Source organism: Perognathus longimembris, chromosome 28, assembly GCF_023159225.1.
Source record: "Perognathus longimembris pacificus isolate PPM17 chromosome 28, ASM2315922v1, whole genome shotgun sequence".
Classification (NCBI taxonomy): domain Eukaryota; kingdom Metazoa; phylum Chordata; class Mammalia; order Rodentia; family Heteromyidae; genus Perognathus; species Perognathus longimembris.
In genome coordinates, this window is record NC_063188.1 from 97730218 (window position 1) to 97753830 (window position 23613).

Genomic DNA, 23613 nt, shown 5'->3' on the forward strand with positions numbered 1-23613 from the left:
CAGTTTCCAACATGAAAGTAAGTTTTATTGAGGATCAACTCTACAAAAGGCCTAGAGTTCTGAGTTACTACTACACCAGGTTTGCTTCCCCATTTGTGGCAATCATCGCTATTTGCCCAAACATCCATGGCATTCTGTGCACAAATTTGTAATTTAATCAAAGCCAATGGGGTAGATAGCCACTTTAGTTCAATTTGATATGAGTTCTACTCTTTAATACACATGAAGTCATGAGAAAATGGAAAGATTCCAAATGTCTTAATATCTAACCAATGACTTGTGAAAGACAAGAACCAAGATGAAAGCCAGGTTCTGGTGGCTCATGCCTATACTCCTAGCTACTCAGGAGACTTCGATCTGAGGATCCTGGTTCAAAGCCAGCCTGGGCAGGAAAGTCTGTGAGACTCCTATCTCCAATTAACCAAGAAGGGGGAGGGAGGGAGGGAGAAAGAAAAGAGAAGAGGAGAGGGGAGAGGAAGGGAGGGAGGGAGAGGAGAGAGGAGAGAAGAGAGAAGAGAGGAGAGAGAGAGAGAGAGAGAGAGAGAGAGAGAACACATGAGCATGTAAGGCCAGGGGGTAGAAAGGTTGGACACTGGGAGTCAAACAGAATTTTAAGGAAGTTTGGCAACACTTATATCCAGGGTTGACCAGCTATCCCATTCCCATGTATTGTGGGGAAAAAGGAAGTGGTGTGTGTGTGTGTGTGTGTGTGTGTGTGTGTGTGTGTGTGTGTACCTTGTTTCTTTGCTATGTTAAGATTCTCTGATTCTGATCATTAGAATCTTTTCCCCAACTAAGAACTACAAAAATTTCAAGTGTGTCCAATTTCAACGAGCTCACATTGTTGTATCATAGAAATAAACATTTTCTCCCATTACCATTCTGCCTAAAGACCTTAGTCTTTGCAAGCGCTGTGCTAGTAACAAGATCTCAGCATAGACAGCATCTTTATTGTTTATGTAGCCCTGATGTTTCATTATATGGATCTCTATTTACATGGTTTCTAAAGTTGGTTGCACAAAACAATTCAGATGGATGAATATGCTATCTGGTGACGTGCAATAACCACAGGATTTGGAGAGCTAACAGGGTGAGAGTATGTGCCTGGGCTGGGATACACTTAGGAAGGGAAGGCAGCCAGGGGAGGAAGGAAAAATGCATACGTATTAAAACTCAGTTAAGTGTAGATTAGGGAGTTGGCACTGGCTTTAGAATCAGGAATTCTGGATTCATTTATGGACTCTTATTTCTGAATGTCAAGCCTCTGCTTTTTTTCCCTTCATTTTAATGAATGCATAGGTTGAAGGATTAGAGTGGCCTGCCAGTTTCTGAGATGACATTAATGCTCAACAAATCCATGATGATAATAGATAGGCAAGAAAAGCTATGGTCCAGTATAAATGGTTATCACAGGTGTGAAAAGAAAAGGCCCTTAGAGTATAGCAAATATACAAAAAGGGCACTGGAGGGGATGGTTTTTATATTTCTGGGCCAAGGGCCTACCAATGAAGCCCTTGCCCTTTCTTGAGGATAAAGGCATACAGGCCCTGCCTTGGTTGCTTCTTCTTCTTTTGTTGTTGTTGTTGGTCCTGGGTCTTGAACTCATGGCCTGGTCACTGTCCTTGAGCTCTTTGGCTCAAGGCTAACAGCACTCTACCACTTTGAGCCACAGTTCCACTTCCAGTTTTCTGGTGGCTAATTGGAGATAAGAGTTTCACTGACCTTCCTGGATGGTTTCGAACTGTGATCCTCAGATCTCAGCCTCCTGAGTAGCTAGGATCACAGTTATGAACCACTAATGCCTGGTTTCTTTTTTTTTTTTTTTTTGGCCAGTCCTGGGCCTTGGACTCAGGGCCTGAGCACTGTCCCTGGCTTCTTCCCGCTCAAGGCTAGCACTCTGCCACTTGAGCCACAGCGCCGCTTCTGGCCGTTTTCTGTATATGTGGTGCTGGGGAATCGAACCTAGGGCCTCGTGTATCCGAGGCAGGCACTCTTGCCACTAGGCTATATCCCCAGCCCAATGCCTGGTTTCTTAATCTTCTAGGTATCATCCCTTTTCACTAGTCTCCTGTCCTCACAGCCTATGCTACTGTTTCAGGGAGTTTGACAAATATAAATAGTTGGACCTATGGCTGGACCATATTTGGATGTGAAGACAAACAGCTCTACTGAATATACAGGTCTTGGTGAAGTCCTTACTGTTCCATCATGAGCAAAAGATACTTTCTGGATAGAAAAGAGAAGAGAGCTGGAGGCCTGTCTCAGAGTGTTAATCTGCCTAACTAGTGCAAAGCTCCAAGTTCAACACTAATACTATCACAAAACAAACAAACAAAACATTTTTGCTGGGCATCAGTCAAGGCTGATACTGGGTTTGAAGGTCGGTGTGGGCAGAAACATCTGTGTTACTTTTTCTCAATGGAAACACGTTAGGCATGTTTGCACGTGCCTGTCATCCTAGCCATTACGAGAATCCTAAAAATAGGTGGATCCCAGACCTGGAAGGAAGTGAGACCCTATCTTAAAAGTAACAGTGGAGCTAGGCACTGGTGGCCCATGCCTGTAGTACTAGCTACTGAGGAGGCTGAGATTTGAAGCATCATGGTTTGCAGCAGACCTGAGCAGAAAAATTCATGAGACTCCATCTCCAAAATAACCAGCAAAAAACCTGCATTGGAGCCAGGCACCAGTGGCTCATGTCTGTAATCCTAGCTACACAGGAGGCTGATGTGAGGATTGCAGTTCAAAGCCAGCCCCAGCAGGAAAATCCGTATCTCCAATAAACTACTCAGAAAAATCTGGAAGTGGCGCTGTGGCTGAAGTGGTGTCAGCCTTGAGCAAAAGAAGCCAGGGACAGTGCTTAGGCCCGGAGTTCAAGCCGGAGAACTGACCAAAAAAAAAAAAAAGGGAAAGAAAGCTGAATTGGCCTCAATGAATGAATGGATCAAGAAAATGTACACACACACACACACACACACACACACACTGCAATTTTTAGCCATCCATTAGGAAAAATGATATTATATAATTTCCAAAGTGAAGGAGGGATCTGGAAAAATTATCTTAAGTGAAGTAAGTCAGGCCAGAGAGATAAAGGATGCATGTTTTCTCTCATATGTGAAAGTTAGATCTAATTTATAGGTATACAAGTAAACACATATGGGGTTGTATGCAAGTGTACACAAATGTAGTAACTGAAGTATGGTATATGTAGGGCTAAATTAAAATGGTGTCATTCCTTAGAAAAAATGAACACACAGTCCAACAAAATGAATAGCAGGAAACTGGTACTTGAAAAGGAGGGAGGGTGACTAAGAGAAGGGAGATAATGAAGAGTGAGGGAGAACACTGGCATAATAGTCAATACATATCCTATGAAGCTAGTAAAATTGAGGGGAGGGGTGGGGTTGGGAGAGATTGGGGAGAATGATGAAAGGGGTGATTGCTGATCAAGAGATGCATTCATTGTACCTGTAAACTGATTTGTTGAATGGTAAGCATTTTGTGCAGCTACTTAAAAATAATGAAAATAGAATTTAAAGAGGCTAGATTGGAAGTGTGTGGTTCAAGCGGCAGAACACCATCCAAAAGAAGCTGAACAAGCAAGCTGAACAAAAATGAGGCCAAAGTTCAAGCTGGAAAAAAAAAGCTGGGTGCTGGTAGTTCACATCTGTAATCCTAGCTAATCAGGAAGCTGAGATTTGAGGATTGTGCAGTTCAAAGCCAGCCCAAGCAGAAAAGTCTACTAGGCTCTTATTTCCAGTTAAACACACACACACACACACACACACACACACACACACACACACCCCTACACACACACACACACAGAAGTGGAGCTATTGATCAACTAGTAGAATACTAGCCTTGAGCACAAAAGCTCAGGGAGAATGCCCAGGCCCCGAGTTCAAGCCCCAGGATGAGAGAAGAGAGAAGAGGGAGAATGAAAAAAGAAGCTATATCTTTCTAGATTCTGACATTAAGGCAAACCTCCTATTCCATGTATTCCCATCTGCTCTCTGTAGAGATATATTGACAACTATTCCAGGAGCTCTCAGCCTTTCTGGGGTTCCATATTCATGGTTGATACAGAGCCCATCTCCAGCATCACACATCTGTAAATGTCATACCCCCAAATGGTGATTATTTACATCCTTTGTGGTGAAAAAAAAAAATCAATATTTTTTGTGCCAGTCCAGGAGCTTGAATTCAAGGCCTGGGCACTGTCCTTGAGCTCTGTAGCTCAAGGCTATCATTCTACCTCTTGAGCCATTTCCTGCTTTTTGCTGGTTAATCAGAGAAAAGAATTTCTTGGACTTTTCCTTCCCAGGCCGGCTTTGAACCGTGATTCCCAGATCTCAGCCTACTGAGTAGCTAAGAGTAAAGGCGTGAGCCACTAGCACCTGACCAAAAAAACCCCAAAACAACAACAAAACCCCCAAATCAACATAAAAAATTAATCCAAACCAAACAGGTATGCTGGCAACATAATACTAATATAATAAATATATATGTAGTGTAAAGTATCAATAGACAAATAGTTGTGGATCACCTGCCACATACAAGGCACTGTAAAAGAAGCATATGATAGGCACTGCATGTTAAGAGGTTTTATTTGTAGTCACTATATAACAAAGTGCCCCAAGACTTGGTGGCTAAAACAAGATAGTTGTGGGGCTGGGAATGTGGCTTAGTGCTAAGAGTGCTTGCCTAGCATACACGAAGCCCTGAGTTTGATTCCTCAGTACCACAGAACCAGAAACAGCCAGAAGCAGTGTTGTGGCTCAAGTGGTAGAGTGCTAGCCTTGAGCAAAAAGAAGTTCAGGGACAGTGCTCAGGCCCTGAGTTCAAGGCCCAGGACCAGCGCCAACAAGCAAACAAACAAAACAGACATCATCGTTTCTGTAAGAAGAATGTGAGCATGACTTAACTGAGCTCCCCTGGCTCATGGGTCCTCACAAGGATACAATCAAGGCATCAGCCAGAGTGCTGTCTCATCTGAAAGATCAACTGTGGAAGGATTAGCTTCCAAGTTCTCTCCTGCAGACTTCTCTTCCTCTCAAGTTGTTTGAGGTCTCAATTCTTCACCATGCGGGCTTCTCCATAGGGTAACTCAGCAGCTGGCTCTTCTCAGAGTGAATGAGCCAGTAAGGAAGAGAGTACATGCTCAAGGCCGAAGGAACAATCGTTTGTAACCTAATTTCAGAACTGACATTGCATTGCTTTTACTGCATTTTGTTGGTTATAGGAGAGTGAATGGCTCCAGCCCATACTCAATTAAAGAGAGCTACTGCACAAGTGATTGCTAAGAGGCAAGGATCATTGGGTACCATCTTAGAAACTGCTCAGCAGGGAGGATCCACTTTTGAGAAAGAGCTCACTAACTCAGTGTGGATTGCCTAAGAGACTAGGCAATCTAAGGCCTTAAGAAATATGTCAGAAAGCAGAGGGGACAGGCAGACTTTTTTTTTGTGGGGGGGGGTGATTAGTCGTGGGGCTTGAACTCAGGGCAGGAGCACTGTCCCTGAGCATTTTTACTCAAGATAGGGATCTACTACTTTGAGCCACAGCAACACTTCCAGTTTTCTGGTGGTTAATTGGAGATATGAGCCTCACAGACTTTGCTGTGGAGGCTGGCTTCGAACTGCAATCCTCAAATCTCAGCCACCCGAGTAGTGTAAGCTACCAGCCCCCAACCACAGGTAAACTTTTAAATGGCTGCTTATTATCAAACCTATCATCCAAGGAAAACTAACAAAGGCAAATTCTGTACTGGGTAATACTTTCTGATCATACTGGATTTAATAGTAAAAATGGACATTGTTTGGGAACTGATTCATCAGATATGAACTAAATGTTAAAGCAGGGCTTAGGGGCATGGCTCACTAGTAGAACATGTGCTTAGTTCCTCGGTTCTGCTCTCAACACTTAAGTAAATGAACAAAGAAGTATTAAATAAATCCAGCTGGTTAGAGATTCAATCATGAAGCCCGAAATGCAAGTGTTTTCAAGGTGTCAAGGTTAGCATCCTTTACCTTCTTCAATTCTAGAAGGAATATTCTCTGCTCTCTCTGGGATCAGTTCTTCCATTAAGACAATGTGATTTTGTTTCTTGGAACTCTGAAGACTGTGGTATATCACATTTCAGCATATAACAGTGTCATTCTGTAAGTAGGATTCTCCCTCATTTTCATCAGTATTGACCATATATCTTGAAACCTTAACTAGTGGAACACCAAGACAACCATTGTCCTTCCTTTTCAACTCTTTTCCGGTATGAATACCTCAAGGACATTCAGGAAAAGCAATGGGTGGCAGCATGTTCCCCTATTTAGTTGGTTAATATTGCTATCCCTTCTACACCATGATTAACATCAAGACTCTAAGGAAATTATCATAAGGAGGGAACATTTCCCTTTCCCTTTCTTTCTTTTTGGTGCCGGTCCTGGAGCTTGAACTCAGGGCTTGGGCACTGTCCCTGAGCTTTCGTTCTCAACTAGTGCCCTACCACTTGAGCAACATCTCTACTTCCAGCTTTGTTTTTAGTGTAGTTTAGTGGAGATGAAGAGCCTTAGGGATTTTCCTGCCCAGGCTGGCTTTGAACCATAATCCTCAGATCTCAGCTTCCTGAGTAGCTAAAATTACAGGTGTGAATCACCAGCACTAGACATAGGAACACTTTTTTGTTGTTCAAGTCCTAAAGTTTGAACTCAGGGACTGCAAACTGTCCACGAACTTTTTTGCTCAAGACTAGTGTTCTACCACTTGAGCCACAGCTCTACTGCCTAGAAATACAAAGGTTTGGAGACTTTTTTGAGAGCAGGTGGCCTAATTGAAGCCATGGATAAATATAAGCCTAACTGAATTTAAATGATCTATCTAGGATTTAGCAAACAATTGGGAAGATTGAAATAGAAATCTAAATGACAGAAGTGGCTTTCTTTAGAAAGACATGGTTCCTGTAAAGTTCCGTTTTACTAAAGTACCCAAGTTCCGACTACACTGATTCTCAAATCACAATTTGCTGATTGAAGCAGTAAATAGATATTGAATATTTTGTTTCATATTTCCCACTATTATAGAACAAGAGTTAGCAAACTAGGGCTAAATCTAGTCTTCTGGGGGTTTTGTCAATAAAGTTTTGTTGGAACACAACTATGTCCATCTTTGTACTGTCTATAGATAGTGGTGAAACTGAATAGTTGCCCCCACCCCCAAAGACTGTTTGGACCTTCAAGCTGGAAATTCTATTATATCTGACCCTTTAAATAAAAATGTTTGCCAATTCTTGGTACAAAGTGTTCAAAAGATATACATCCTGGCCAGCTATGCTGTCTCAAGCTGGTAGACCCAGCAACTCAGAAAGTTCAGGTGGGAAAATCACTTGAATTCATGTGGTCAGTACCAGCCAGGCAAGAGGAAGACCCTGCCTCAAAAAAGAAAAAAAAATACACATCTTAGAAATAAAAAAAAAATAGGCTGGGGATATAGCCTAGTGGCAAGAGTGCCTGCCTCGGATACACGAGGCCCTAGGTTCGATTCCCCAGCACCACATATACAGAAAACGGCCAGAAGCGGTGCTGTGGCTCAAGTGGCTGAGTGCTAGCCTTGAGCGGGAAGAAGCCAGGGACAGTGCTCAGGCCCTGAGTCCAAGGCCCAGGACTGGCCAAAAAAGAAATAAAAAAAATACCTTATTATTTTATCTTAACAGTAATCCCATAAATTAAACAGAGGATCCATAATATCCATGAGGAAGCCAGACCAGAAAGGTTTTCTGCAGTACTACACATCTAGTTTATGTTCTTTTCCCTAACTTTTCTTTGTATAGAAGTATATATAAATGGAATTTTACTCATCCATAAAAAAGAATGATACTGACCATTTGTAAGGAAATGGAGAGACGTGAGAAAAAATATAGTAAGTGAAGTCAATCAGACCCAAAGAGACAAAATGTCTCATGGTTTCCCTCATTTGTAGTAGCTAGAATTAGCTTATAAATCTGTGAGTAAACAGGTTGGGTGGTATGCAAGTGCTTACAAATATATTAACTGAGATATGGTAGACCCTAGGGAGAATTCAAATAGTGTAATTCCTTAGAAAAACAAAGTCAAAGCCCACAAAAGAAGCACCAGGAAATGGGTCCTTGCAAGGGGGAGGGGGCAGTCAAAGGGAGGGGGAAGATGGATGAAGAAGAGAAGGGTAGGGGGAGAAGGAAGTCAAGAACTTATTGTATATACTACAAAATTAAGAAAAGTAATGGAAGGGAGGGAAAAACTTGTGAGGGGGTGGGGAAGGGGTGACATTGTATAAAGCCTTTTTTAAAAATAGAATGGGGTAGGGGTAGTTAGGGGTGGCAGTGAGAATGATGAAAGAGGTGACATTGATCAACATGCATTGTGTCCACAAACTGCTTTGTTAAGTGGCAACTCTTATACAACTATTTAAAGATAATAATGATTTTTTTAAGTCTTATATTTCCTGCTCCTAAGCCTGCATGATTTATCTGAGTTTTTTTTTTGGGGGGGGGGGGGAGGGTCAGGCCCTTACTATGTAGCCCAGGCTTGCTCCCAAGTGCTGATATTTCCAGGCTTATGGAAATGAGCAACCACATCTGACCTCTATGATTTCTCTTGCAAAATGCCAAATGTCTTCTCAGATTTTTCTTGTTTGGCTCAGGCAATTTAAAGTCTTCAGCATTTCAGCTAGTCATGACGCAAGATGTTAGAATAAACACTCGTTTTAGTTGTGTTTTTTTTTTTTTGAGTATAAAATGTTGATGCTAGGCAATGTAAGGTAAAATGTTCCACTTTATGTCTGTTTAAGTTTGCTCCATTGAAAATTGGAATCCATATTTTGGGTTGTTTCTTGGCTATTTTTGGAAGAAGATTAAATAATAGTGGAAAAGATAGAGTACATTAGGAAATTTCTTATTGCACATTCCAGATTCTTCTCAAAGAAATGTGTGAATCTTGTGGTAAAACTTAAAGTCTTTTATTTGCTATTTAGAAAAAAAGACTCCTACACCAAGGCATCGTTTTAAGGGAATCTGTAAGTACCCAAACTCACCATCTCCATTTTTGTATGTTTAATATGCACATTTTTAGCTGTTACGAAAGCTTCTCCATACTCATTGTGTTGTCAAGATCATAATCTTCATGTGTGCGCGCACACGCACGTGCACACACACACACAGTTTGTGGTACTAGGGATTGCGCCCAGGGCTTTGCACACAAGGCAAGCACACTCTACCACTGAGCTATACACACTCCTGCCAATATAGGTTTTTCAATGCTTAGTCCGAATCTAATTTTAAAATGGGGCTTATTGATTCACCAAATCTGTCACTCTCCATTTAAAGTTACAACACACTTATAGCTCAATGATTAAAAAGGCAAGCTGTGTTATGTCTTATAGGTTCAGGTCTCAATTAAGTCACTGAGTTTCCTGAAGCCTAAGACCTTGTTAAGCAGTATCTTCATCCCTCATTCTGGCAAAGGAAGCAGGGGCCTTTGGGGGAGGCAGGTCACAGAGGACAGACAGAATGCCTAAGCCACAATTGCACAGAAGTAACAAATGATACCAAAAGAGGCCTATCACATTTGCATTCCATATCCAGAATAGTCTCCTTCCCACATTAAGACAGGAACATCTGCACAATGGATTCATCTGGATGGGACTAGTTAGTAAATGGGGACTGTTAGGAATAGCGACTCTATCATTATCACAGCTTTTACATACATGCTTGAACTTAGAATCTTTTAAAACTATCAATGGAAAGAAAAGATGGATCTAAAATATGCTTACAAATCCATGAAACCAACATTATACCTGGGAAAGAACTCCGGAAAAAAATCTGTCAACTCTTAATAGCACTGACTGGTAAGGTATTAATCTATACACCTCTCTACCACCAAAGGACTATATCCGTTGTTGGCAAATAACCAATTTGTTTCTTCACTTTTTTATTCAACAAATATTTACTGAATACTGATTCGGTATTATATACAAATTAGGATAGGGTATGCCTTGGGTGGGAAGAAAGATTAAAAAGGAAGCCAGTAGGCCTGCTATATTTCAGGAACACAGTTCAGTGTTCTAAGTAGAGAAGTACCTACATCAAAGTAATACCCTACAATTTGATATACCCATGGAAGTATGAATTAATTCATTTGACAAATATTTAGTAAATATTATGTGACAGTCACTCTTCTAAACCTGGGAATATAGGAAGGGCACAAAATGGACAAAAGACCTGCCTTTAGGAGGCTTGCAGTTGACTAACTATTATTATGGACATGATTAACCTAAAGAAAAAAAAACACTAGTGACAATATGAGGACAAAGAAATATGTACTATTTAGAAGGTAGACCACAAGTCTGAGTTGCTTTTATTATTATTATTATTATTACAGTACATCTGACAGATCACAACTCAATTGTTTTGAGCAGAGACTATAGGTTATTGATGTAATTTTTAACATCTAAATAAATTCAGAAGAAATTAAGCAAGCCTGACATATAATGTTATAGACACCCTCAAAATAGCCTTTCTACTGCCCTTGAATTCTGAAATATGGCAAGCTCCAAAATACACTGAATTCCACATATACAGCTGCCACTTGTCCTATAGTTCTAGTAGGCATCTCTTTCATTCACAAGCAAAGTCAGTGGAGGTGGGAGGGACTTGAGACGGGAGAGAGGATAAATTCCACGTGTGCTATTAAAAAAAAGTAGAACAGTGAACCTAGTGGTTGAAAAGTGAAGATAAAAAGAAGAAAACAGTAATCTTGCTATAGAAACCAGAGAATTATGTTCTTGCTCTCCCTACTTTCTTTCTTTCTTTTTTTTTGCTTTCACACTGTACAAACTCTAGCACCCTGAACAACTCACTCTCCTGCTATTTCCAGCACTTTAAAGAAACTTTTCAACATTTCTGCTTGACACATTTTTTCAACAGGGAGGTGAAGACAATAAGTAAACAGGTAGTGAAGGGCTATTTAGAGAGCTGGTCAGTCACAGTAATAATAAAGGGGAAAAATCCCCACCCGAACAGAGCATCCATCCTATCTGCAGCAACCACAGACGGCACATGACCTCTGACAAACAGTTTTCAGAGTAATTTTAATGCTACTCTGGATTTAACTTGACTAACTGGTAGCAATTGAGCACATCTTTTTTTCTTTCTTTTTTTTGTGGCAGCAGTTATCTAAAATGCTACAATAACAGCATCAAAAGTAGAATGGTGGAAGATTGGTTTTCCATTGTGCTGCTGAACTGGCATAATGCCCACTTTAAAAGCAATTCACTGCTCATCACTGAAATCTGGCAGACACGACACTAAATGCCTTAAGGGAAAAAAAAGGGACTTGAGAAGGGGGAACCCACTCCAACCACGGTGCGGAAGGGGTGGGGGAAGAGCACCACAGAGGAGGAATCTGGGTGAGAAGATTGCCAAATAAAAAGTTTAGCACGGCATGCAGACTCCCACCAGGCTCTCCTTAATTTGCTAGAAGATTCTGTCTACAGGTCTGCATTAGTAACAGCAGAACAAAACAAAGGCAAAATATATATTTATGTCTGTCTATTGTTCTGATGAAGCACAAACCTAGTGAGTTCCATCAATCACTTGTCAAACATGTCTTCCCCGTTTTATTTACCACCAAATATAATGAGTAAATATGTGATAATAAAACTCTTCTTTTTACATGGACATATACAATTTTTCCTCCTGCTAAATACAGGTAATGATTTAGGAAGCTTTCAAAATGTCTTTTTACTGTCAATAAAACTAATTCTATTCCCATTTTCATGTGGAAAAAAAAGGCTTTACAAATGAAAATTCAAATTAAAATTCTGATTATAGTGTAGTGTGACAACACCTGTATTTATAATTTTACTGTCAGCTAGCTTGTAGTGTTTAACAATAGCTCAAAGTAGAAAAGTAATTGGAATTTGTCTGTAACATGCCACATGACGGCATTGGGAGCTTTGCTATGCTACAGCAAATTTGGTTTGATGGCAAAATAACCTCACAGAGTTTTCCACAAATCAAAGGTTACTGGGGTTGGATGGGGGAGGTGGGTGTCTCTCAGGTATGGGACCCTTCCCTGGATCTGAGGAATCTAAGAGTTTGTACCTGATGCGAAAAGACTGCTCTCTGATCTTCTGCTCCGGGGCCATCACTTACCCCACGGCCTCAAACACAGATACACGCTACTCCCGAAAAACAAAGTCCAGGTAAACAAACATCAGCATCTTGTTATTTTACTTATTATTATTGTTATCATAATCATCACTCATTATTTTTATTATTTTGGTCGTGGGGCTTGAACTGAGGGCCTGGGCACTGTCCCTGAGCATTTGTGATCAAGGCTAGTGCTCTACGAATCTGGTTTTTTTGGTGGTTAACTGGAGATAAGAATCTCATGGACTTTCCTGCTTGGGCTAGCTTTGAACCACAATCCTCAGATCTCAGTCTCTTGAGTAGCCAGGATTACAGGTATGAGCCACCAGTGCCTGGCATCATCTTATTATTTTAAACATATCACTGAGGCAATTTAACTACAAACTTGACCAAGGTGGGTGGGATGGGAAATACATTGAGGAAGGGAGGCACCCCCAGGCACTGAAGAACACGGGCAAGACTCTGTTGAAGGTAAGTAAGAGCATGCTTACCATTTATCAAAGACTGGTGAGTCAGGAGCCTAGAGATGTTTATTGTATTCACTCGTTTTCAATAACCACTGATAAATAATACAGGTACCCCCACAGATGCCTAAGATTTGCTGTTTATCAAAAGATTAAGAGAAAACTTACACATCCCACTAATACCTTTACCGAAGCAATATAGAGAAGAAAATTATTTAAAGCAGTGTTCTGCTGTCAACTTGAATCTTTCAAAACTTATAAACACATGCTAATCTCCACACACAACTTGCCTTACTCTAGTCTACAAGTGAAAAGCCCATCTTTTTCATTATCCTAAAGATGAAAAAAAAAAGCTACATACAAAAGAAAAACAGAATGACAGTGATGTTTTAGTTTACAGTAGATATGGCAACACACACAAACTGTCAAAACTATGGAATGAAAAAAGCTGTTATCAAGCAACTGTCAAGAGAGTCCTCTGAGATTTGGAAATCTTGTGTTTATTGTAACTACTGCACATTACACAAAGAAAGACACATCCCTCTCCTTGCTCTTGCTGCTAAATATCATGCAAGAGAACACAGGCTTTTCCCTTAGTATTTAGATTAATTTTTGTTCCCTGAGTGTAATTCTGTGCTTGACAGAGTTGCTTCCCTTCTCCTAGGGTCTCTATAGTATGGTCAAAGTTCAGAGAGAAACTTAAGGTTACATCAAACATTATTTCATTGTAAAATAAACCATCACCACCTCATTTCATGTTGTTAACTGGTTATCTATCCTGTCTGAGTGGAATCTGTTAACATCACAATGCAATCTTCACCTGAGTGATTATCCTGACTTAGTTCTACAAAGAGGAGCACAGAGTTGAAAAGGCATAGATACTTACCAGAAAATGCTTTTAATTCATGACTCTTTTTCCCATCTCCCTATTAATGGATACAACAGAGAAACTCAAATCCCTAGAGGAAACTATCATCTTGTAAGGGAAAGAAGAGGAAAAAAAATACAGGCTCCAAATATCTTCCATCATGCAGGAATTAGTGATGCATGAGGTCATTTCCCCATCCCAAACTGCAGGGGCAAAAGATGTCCCTTGTAATCGCATTCAACTTGGCATATTTTATTACACTTGCTAAAGTGGCCTTTTTGCTTACATATGCAGGCGTGCTTCTCACAGTTTGACTCTTCATTCCCATTCTGGGGCTCTGTGGACCTGCTTAGCCAATGGTGTGGCTGGCTAGTTGGTAATGGCCACAGTTGCCCTTCTGTTAACATAAATGCAAGCATTCTTCAAGTACTTTTCCTTTAGCTGGAGAATATGTGCCTTCTGACATTTCTCAGGATAGGGAAAAGTGGAGAGTGGAACCTTTATTATAAGCATAACTACCTGTATTCAGATGAACCATGAGGCCAATTCAATCACCAAATACATTTGTGTAAAAAAAAATCTGTTAAGACATGGGATGACATAAAGAATGGCAGTCCTAATTTTGAACCAAAAGGAGTCTATCCATCATATTTACTGCTGTTCATTTTGTTGGCATCCTTCCTAGGATGAGAAGCTAACTTTTCAGCACATTACTGATGGCTGCACTGGCCATCTCGGTGATATAGAAAAGAAGTGGACAATGTTTCTTAAGTGGATCATGGCTTTAAATAGTTATAATGATTGTCCAATTCTGAACACATAGTTATTTTAGATTTCAGTGACCTGGTCTGATTCAGTCAGCAACCATAATAGATCAATCCAATTAGAGTCTGAGATATATGTGATTTAACAGCAACATCAGAATTATAAATATGGAAATTACTACCTACTAAAGAAAATCTAGGTTTTTCTAAAACACTTATGTAATCTTTTGTGATTCTTAATAATAACCAGTAAGTTGTTTACTACTAATAAAGAGAAAAAGAGAAACACTGACACATTTTATCACTTGTATTCCTGAATCCTATTATAGGGTTACTGGTTAATTTACACTCTTTTCATGCAATGCAAAGCATGTTTTATGCAATTATTTAAAAAACTGTTAGTGATGTACAGAGGGGTTACAGTTACATAAGTCAGACAAAGAGTACATTTCTTAGCTGGGCGCCAGTGGCGCATGCCTGTAATCCTAGTACTCAGGAGGCTGAGATCTCAGGATCATAGTTCAAAGCCAGCTGGGGTAGGAAACTGTGAGTCTTATCTCTGATAAACTATTCAAAATAGCCAGTAGTGGCGCTGTGACTCAAGTGTTAGAGTGCTCACCTGGAGCAAAAAAACCTCAGGGACAGTGCCCAAACCCAGAGTTCAAGCCCCAGGATCGGGAGTGGGGGTGGGGGTGGGGTGGGATAGTACATTTCTTTTTGAACAATGTCACCCCTTCCCTCGCTCTCAGTTTTTCCACCCACAAGTTGTATAGTTCATTTTCAACATAATGTTGAGTGTGTATCACTGCTTATGAAATTATTCTAATGCCAACCAGTAAAGAGAATAAAAATTTACCTAAAAGTAAGATCTGAGTGCCAGTAATTCATGCCTGTAAATGATTCGAAGCTAGCCAGGGCATTTGGAAAGTCCAGGAAACTCATCTCTAATAAGGTACTGAAAAGGTAGAAAGTGGAGTTGTGGCTAAAGTTGTAGAGCTCTAGCCTTGAGCAAAAAAGCAGCTCTGAGATAGCACAGCACCCCGGCTGAGTTCAAGCCCTGGAGCCAGGAAAAAAAATCCTCTAGAAGAGGAGAAAGAGGGTTTAGGAAAGAATAACAGAGGAAAAAGCTAGGGCAGAGTGAAGGAAGGAGTAACATTATTCAAAACAAAATATACTTATTACCTGACTTATGAAACTGTAACCCCTCTGCACATCACTAACAAAAATATTTTAAAAAGGAAAGAGTAACACAGATGGGGTGAATTTGATCAAAGCACATTATATGCATGTTGTAAGTGTAACAATGAAGTCCATTCATATAACTAACTTATGCTAGTAAAAATTTTAAGAAATCCCCCATATTTTAAAGATATTTTGGCAGATCTTATGTGGAAAAAACAAGCTATAGTTTGATGAAGTTGTGATAACTAGTCTATAAAGATGTTTGGAGAAATCTGTAACAAAGCTGGGAGAATCACTTGGAGTTATTCATACAATTTACAAACCATTTGTGCACATGCAATATGTAAGTGTAAAATGTGCTCTATACCTAGCCTAGCTACTCAGGAGGCTGAGATCTGAGGATTGAGGTTCAAAGCCTGCCCCGGCATGAAAGTCCATGAGACTCTTAGCTCCAATAAATTGCAGAAAAAGCCAGAAGTGGTACAGTAGCTCAAGCAGTAGAGTGCTAGCCTTGAGCACAAAGAGGCTCAAGGACAGTGCCAGGCTCTGAGTTCAAGTCCCTGAACAAACAAAAGTCCTCTATTGCAGACCACTTAGAAATCTTGACTCTGTCATTAAGTTGCCGTGTTATTTTGAGCAGCTTTCCTCACTTCTCTGTATCTATAGCTCCTCATCTGTATAGAGGGATAATACTGACCCTATAGGGTTGCTGAGGATTAAATAAGCTAATATGCTCAGAATAGTGTCTGGTGCTTAGTGTTCAGCAAATGTTAACTATTATAATAAGAAGCATACTTATTAATATTTTAGTTTGAATCATGGGTCTCAGCTAGAATCTAATCCAAAAGAAAAATAGGCCAGATGTTGGTGGCTCACACTACTCAGGATACTGAGATCTGAAGATCACAGTTCAAAGCCAAAGCCAAATTGGGCAGGAAAGTTGTGAGACACTTTTATCCAATTAACTACCAAAAGGCCAGATATGGAGCTGTGGCTCAAGTGGCAGAGCACTAGTCTTGAGCAAACAAAACTAAGGGACAGTGCCCAGGCCCTGAGTTCAAGCCACAGGACTTGTACTACAACAACAACAACAACAACGGAAATATAGGTACAAAAATTACTTCCCATCAGATTTGACCTGCATAGAATATAAGATAATGTGTGAACAAAGACCCCTGCCAATCTTCTACACAAATATTTTGATGCTTTTGGGTTTCATGAACACTCAAATGGTAGTACAAACCGCATATGATAAAAACTTCCAATTTCTGGTTAAACATAGAACATTATATACACATATTTAGTTCTGTAACTGCTTCAATCCTCACAAAAATTACAGTAAGGGAGTTTTCAAGAGACAGAATAAATTTTAAGAAGAAAGAAAACAGGAGTAGAGATGTCATAAACAAAAACTAGAAAACAGGGGCGACGCACCTAACAGTTCTGAGCAGGTATTATAAGCTGGCAGTGGGGAGAGCCGAAAGGGGCCCTGGTTTACCCCCAGAACTTCCTGGGGTTTATGAAGCGGCTCCCAAGCAATATCTAGCAGTAGAGGCAAGACTGGTTGAAAGTATGTTAATGAAACAGACCTTGCACTTCCATTCTGGCAGAATGCTCATTCTCTACTAACAGTTTCTGAGCTGAGGGGCCATGAAGCACACTGTGTCAAGTTTGCATGTGGACATCTGAACCCCCTTATCCTCTACGTGCCAGCAACTGTCTCCTTCTTAGTACAGGAGACTGGAAGATCTTTTCTGGGGAGTTTGATTGGCTCATAATTAAAGGCCTCAAGTTAGTGATAGATTACATGCATGAAAGAAGAGCACTCAGGAATTAGAATCAGTTCTTAGAAGTTAAAGGCACTAATAGTAGGAATACCAAGTGTAATTGAATGGTAGAGCACTTACACACACACAAGGCCCTGGGCTCTGCTCACAGCACTGCAAAAGGTCTTCCATGTATCCCACATCTCTTTTCAGGTGCCATCACTTTTGCCCACTTCTGTGTTTGTGTAGGAATATTTGGGCAGTTTTTTTTTTTTTTTTTTTTTTTTTGCCAGGCCTGGGCCTTGAACTCAGGGACTGAGCACTGTCCCTGGCTTCTTTTTTTGCTCAAGGCTAGCACTCTGCCAACTTGAGCCATGGTGCCACTTCTGCCTTTTTCTATATATGTGGTACTAAGGAATCGAACCTAGGGCTTAATGTATACGAGGCAAGCACTCATGCCGTTAGGCCATATTCCCAGCCCCTTGGGCAATTTTATTAACTTGTAAAAGTGACAAGAACAAGACAAGTACCAGTGGCTCATGGATGTAACGGTTGCTACCCAGTGAGATCTAGAGGATCAGTTTGAAGCCAACCCAGCAGCATTTCCAATTAACCAACAAAATGCCACATTGGAGGTCTGGCTCAAGTGGTAGAGTAACAGTCAAGCCAGAGTGGAGCATAGGATTTTCTTATAATATTCTATTTTAGCTTGCTTGGGGGCTATATTGCCTCCTCTAAATGACCAAGAAACACATTTCTGGCTGTATATCATTCTAGGACAGAGTTTCTGAGGATATTTTATTTTTAAAAATTTTAAACCAAGGACCCAGCTGAGCATCAGTGGTTTACGCCTAAGGCTGAGATCTGAGGATCATGTTTCAAAGCCAGCCTGGGTAGAAAAATCTGTGACTCTTATCTCCAATTAATCATCAAAAAACTACAAAAAGGGCTGGGGATATGGCCTAGTGGCAAGAGTGCTTGCCTCGTATACATGAGGCCCTGGGTTCAATTCCCCAGCACCACATATACAGAAAATGGCCAGAAGCATTGCTGTGGCTCAAGTGGCAGAGTGCTAGCCTTGAGTAAAAAGAAGCCAGGGACAGTGCTCAGGCCCTGAGTCCAAGCCCCAGGACTGGCCAAAACAAACAAACAAACAAAAACTATAAAAAGTGGTGTTATGGGGGCTGGGAATATGGCCTAGTGGCAAGAGTGCTTGCCTCATATACCTGAGGCCCTGGGTTCGATTCCCCAGCACCACATATATAGAAAATGGCCAGAAGTGGCGCTGTGGCTCAAGTGGCAGAGTGCTAGCCTTGAGCGGGAAGAAGCCAGGGACAGTGCTCAGGACCTGAGTCCAAGGCCCAGGACTGGCAAAAAATAAAATAAAATAAAATAAAATAAAAAGTGGTGTTATGATTCAAGTGGTAGAGTACTATCCTTGAGTGGAAAAAGATTAAGGAGAGTGCCCAGGTCTACAGTTCAAGCCCCAGAATTGGCATAAACAGACAAACAAATAAAGGACCCCCTTTCAGTTTACTAAAGTTCATGACTCTCATCTCAGAATGTTTTATTTATTTTTGGTGCTGGTCCTGGGTCTCAAACCCAGGGCATGGGCACTGTCCCTGGGATTCTGTGGTCAAGGCTAGCACTTGACTACTTGAGAGTCTCATGGGCTATACCTGCATGAGCTGACTTTGAACTGTGATCCTCAGATCTCAGCCTCCTGAGTAGCTAGGATTACAGGTGTAAGCCACCAATGGCTACACAGCTTAGAATGTTTTATGTATACTTATTTATTTCTATTTAGTATTGTGCTGGGGTTACAATTTAGCATTCTACCACTGAGCTACATTTCCAGACCCTCAGAACATTTTTGAATAAATTAAAAAAATATAAGATAGGAAAGTAAAGCAATTATACTGAAATACATTTATCACAATATTTAAAGAACATTCGCAGTACAGCAATATATATTCTTATTAAGGCATTATAGGCAGGATCTAGCACTAACAATGGAAATTTCAAAAAGCAATGACGAGTCTAAGTGGTATATTAGTTATCTGCAACAACTGTCATGTGATCTGAAAATATCCTTGACTTATACTGGTGACAAAGTCATAGGTACTGCTCGTATTAAGAAAGCATGTGAAGGAGAGCTAAATTCTAGTCAGAGATTAGTGAAAAGAACGATGTCCTTCGTTTCCCATTTTAGTTCATGGACCTGCAAATTCTGTGGTAGTAGTTTTCCAGGTATGGGCTGGGACCCTGGGCATTTTTCAGGGGTCTTCAAGGTTAAGACACTTAAAAATTATACTAAGAAGCTGGGGTTGGTTGCTCACACCTCTAATCCTAGCTAGTCAAGAGGCTGAGATCTGAGGATAAAGGTTCAAAGCCAGCCTGGGCAGGAAAGTTAGTGAGGCTCTTATCTCCAATTAAACACCAAAAACCAGAAGTGGCACTGTGGCTCAAGTTGGGGGGGGGAGGAGCAGGAGAGGGAGAGGTGGGGGGGGAGAGAGAGAGAGAGAGAGGGAGAGAGGGAGGGAGGGAGGGATGAGGAGGAGGAGGAGGAGGAGGAGGGGAGGAGGAGGATGAGGAGGGGAGGAGGAGGATGAGGAGGGGAGGAGGAGGAGGAGGAGGGGGAGGAGGGGGAGGAGGAGGGGAGGAGGAGGGGAGGGGGAGGAGGAGGAGGGGGAGGAGGAGGAGGGGGAGGAGGAGGAGGGGGAGGAGGAGGAGGAGGGGAGGAGGAGGAGGGGAGGAGGAGAAGGAGGAGGAGGAGGAGGAGGAGGAGGAGGAGGGAGATCATTGGCCTTTTTGCTTATTCTCTCATAGGCCTACAATGGAGATTCCAGGGGCCATGTGATATGTGCTGCTGCCACTGATTGGCTGCAGAAGTTGACATAAGAAATTTAAAGCAAACTCAGGGCCTGAGCACTATCCCTGAGCTTTTAGGCTCTAGGCTAGTGCTCTACCACTTTGAGCCACAACTCCACTTCTGGTTTTCTGGTGGTTAATTGAAGGTAGGTGTTTCATGGACTTTTCCTGCCCAGGTTGGCTTCAAACTGAGATCCTCAGACCTCAGCCTCCTGAGTAGCTAAGATTACAGGTGTGAACTACCACTGCCCCGTTGCAATGATGCTCTTAACATTTTTGTTTCACAAAAGACAGTCATTTTCATAAAATAATAGTCCATGTTAACATGTAATGTACGTTTGAAGTGAATTTATTTAATATATCTTGGCTCTATAGCAATATAGCACAGATACCTTTTGATAACATTAGTTATACAGCGACCAAGATGCCATTTTCTTTGTGCCCAGGAAACCCATCCCTACATTTACTGTTATTATGTTCTTCTACTTGACAAAGTAGTATATAGAGTTGGGGAATGGAGATCAAGAGCCAGGCACTGGTGGCTCATGCCTGTAATCATAGCTACTCAGGAGGCTGAGATCTCTGAGGATTTCAGTGTAAAGCCAGCCTGGGCAGGAAAGTCTAAGACTCTTATCTCTAATTAACCACCAAAGAGCCAGAAGTGGAACTATGGCTCAAGTGGTAGAGCATTAGCCTTGAGCAAAAAAAGCTCAGGAATCGTGAGGCCCTGAGTTCAAGCCCCAAGACTGGCAAAACAAAACAACAACAAAAAACATCCCCAAACAAACAAAACAAAACAAAAAAAACCATACCAGGAACAAGATGCCTTGTCAACTATGCTAGCTAATTGCTAATAACAACAACAAAAAAAGGACTCAGTCTGGAAGCCTGCTCAAACTCTCCCATCTTTTGAGAATAGAAAGGGATTTATTTAGCTCCTTTACCACAGAAAAAGCAGAGGCTAACAAATCATGGACTGAAACTCAAAACAGTGAGCTAAAACAACCCTTTTCTCTTTATAAATTGCTTTATCTTGGGTATTTTGATATCATAACCAGAAGCTGGGTTTGTTAATGACATTGAAATAATGTTCAGAAAGTACCATTTCTTTTTTTGCCAGTCCTGGGGCTTGGACTCAGGGCCTGAGCACTGTCCCTGGCTTCTTTTTTGCTCAAGCTAGCACTCTGCCACTTGAGCCACAGCGCCTCTTCTGGCCATTTTCTGTATATGTTGGTGCTGGGGAATCGAACCCAGGGCCTCATGTATATGAGGCAGGCACTCTTGCTACTAGGCCATATCCCAGCCCAGAAAGTACCATTTCAAGTGCAAAATAGCAAGGCATTCTGTCTTTCAGAGTGCTTCCTTCAGATGCCAGTTTTCTCTGTGCTAACTTCAGACTGGTCTTGCCTTGTTCTTCTCATTGTGAACACATTCTGCTACAAGAGGAGGATGAAGTATTTTGCCACCTCAGCAGATTTATGAACCTTTCTTCTAGGCAGGTCCCCTGTCCACCATTAAACTACGATATTTAGACAAGGATACTACCTGATTTTTCTCTTAGAACAAGGTATGGCAGAGGGAAGATACCTAATTCATGTGTAATGAAACTGAGTAGTAATGGAGAATCCAGAATCCAAAGTGTTACACCGTCAGATGACTGGATAGAGAAAGGCAAAAGAGCTTTAATAAAATGAATTTTTTTTGCCAGTCCTGGGCCTTGGACTCAGGGCCTGAGCACTGTCCCTGGCTTCTTTTTGCTCAAGGCTAGCACTCTACCACTTGAGCCACAGCGCCACTTCTGGTCTTTTCTATATAGGTGGTGCTGAGGAATCGAACCCAGGGCTTCATGTATACGAGGCAAGCACTCTTGCCACTAGGCCATATCCCCAGCCCTAAAATGAAATTTTCTTATACCAAACACAATTTGACAATGTTTGCTAAACCTTTGATTAATAATTTCATTTTTAACATAGAACAGCAATAGATAATCAGGTATTTGGATGACTGCAGCAAGATGGTTAAGGAAAGGGTTTGAATGTGGTTTGTTCTTTCCAAAACTCATGTTGAAATTTGTTCCCAATGTAGTGGTGTTGATACCTCTTAGTGGTGTATGGCGTCATGAAGGCAGTGTAAAGGGATTAATGCCACTCTCACAGGACTAGGTTAATTTTTTTTTGTGTGTGTGTGAAGTCCTGGGGCTTGAACTCAGGGTCTGAGCACTGTCCACGTGAGCTACAGCTCCACCTCTGGCCTTTTCTATATATGTGGTGCTGAGGAATGGAACCCAGGGCTTCATGTAAGTGAGGCAAGCACTCTACCATTAGGCCATATTCCCAGCTCCAGGACTAGGTTAATTTTTAAGGAAGTGAGTTCTCATACATGTGGGGCTGAATTAGTTATGGCAAGAGCAGGTTATTATTGTGCAGCAGGATCCCTACTGTTTGCTCTCTTTTTCATGCAACTGCTCATCCTTCTGTTTCCCACTGTGTTATGACAGGGTATGAGGTCTCCACCAGAAACCAACCAGATGCTCCTGCCATACTCTTGGGTTTCCCAGTATTTCAGTACACCAAGCCAAAATTAAGCCCCTATTCTTTATAAAAAATTATCGCATTCTGGTCATTCATTTATAGCAATAGAAAATGGACTAAGAGTAATAAAGAATTATTTGAGAATTAAAAAAATACTAATCACATAGCATATATTGATAGCAAAGCTATATACTATACAATCCCTTTTATGAGTAAGGTAGCATTCTATCATGAACATCTGTCGCTGTGGTATTATGAAATTTCTAATCAGAACTAGCCTTTTTTTTTTTGGCGCTGAGCTCATATGCTAAGCAAATTGTGTAACACTAAGTATATTTCACACTCCAGAACTTTCTAAATAATTTTTGTTTGGTGTCAGTTCTGGGGCTTGAACTCAGGGCCTGAGTGCTGTTTCCTGAAGAAGGTGCTTGCTCAAGGCTAGTGATCTACCAAGTTCTACTTGGTAGATCAAAGTTCTACTTCTGGCTTTTTGGTGGCTAATTGGTGATAACAATCTCATGGACTTTCCTGCCTGGTCTGGCTTCGAACCACAAGTCTCAGACTTCAGCCTCCTGAGTAGTTAGGTGTGAACCCTCATTGCTCTCTGGAATTTTTTTTTTTTTGTGTGTGTGTGTGTCAGTCCTAGGGTTTGGACTTAGGCCCTGAGCACTGTCCCTGAGCTTCTTCTGCTCAAGGCTAGCACTCTGCCACTTGAGCCACAGCGCCACTTCCGGCTTTTTCTGTGTATGTGGTGCTGAGGAATTGAACCCAGGGCTTCATGCATGCTAGGCAAGCACTCTACCACTAAACCACATTCCAAGCCCCACTTTTTGGAACTTTTATCAGAAAAATATGCAACTTTGTACTACTTGTACCTAAAAATAGTTTTTAAATGTCTAGATTTTTTTTGATTAAAAAAAGGAAAAATGTTCTGTGGTAGTTCTCAAAGAGCTGGAGCATATCACCCACTATTCCCTCCTATT

The 23613-nt window shown here is 41.2% G+C and overlaps 1 protein-coding gene across 1 annotated transcript in view; it reads right to left on the reverse strand.

The window, feature by feature from the left end:
* Pola1 (DNA polymerase alpha 1, catalytic subunit) overlaps positions 1-23613 on the reverse strand; it is a 300929-nt gene that overhangs the window by 6375 nt on the left and 270941 nt on the right. The window lies entirely within an intron of this gene.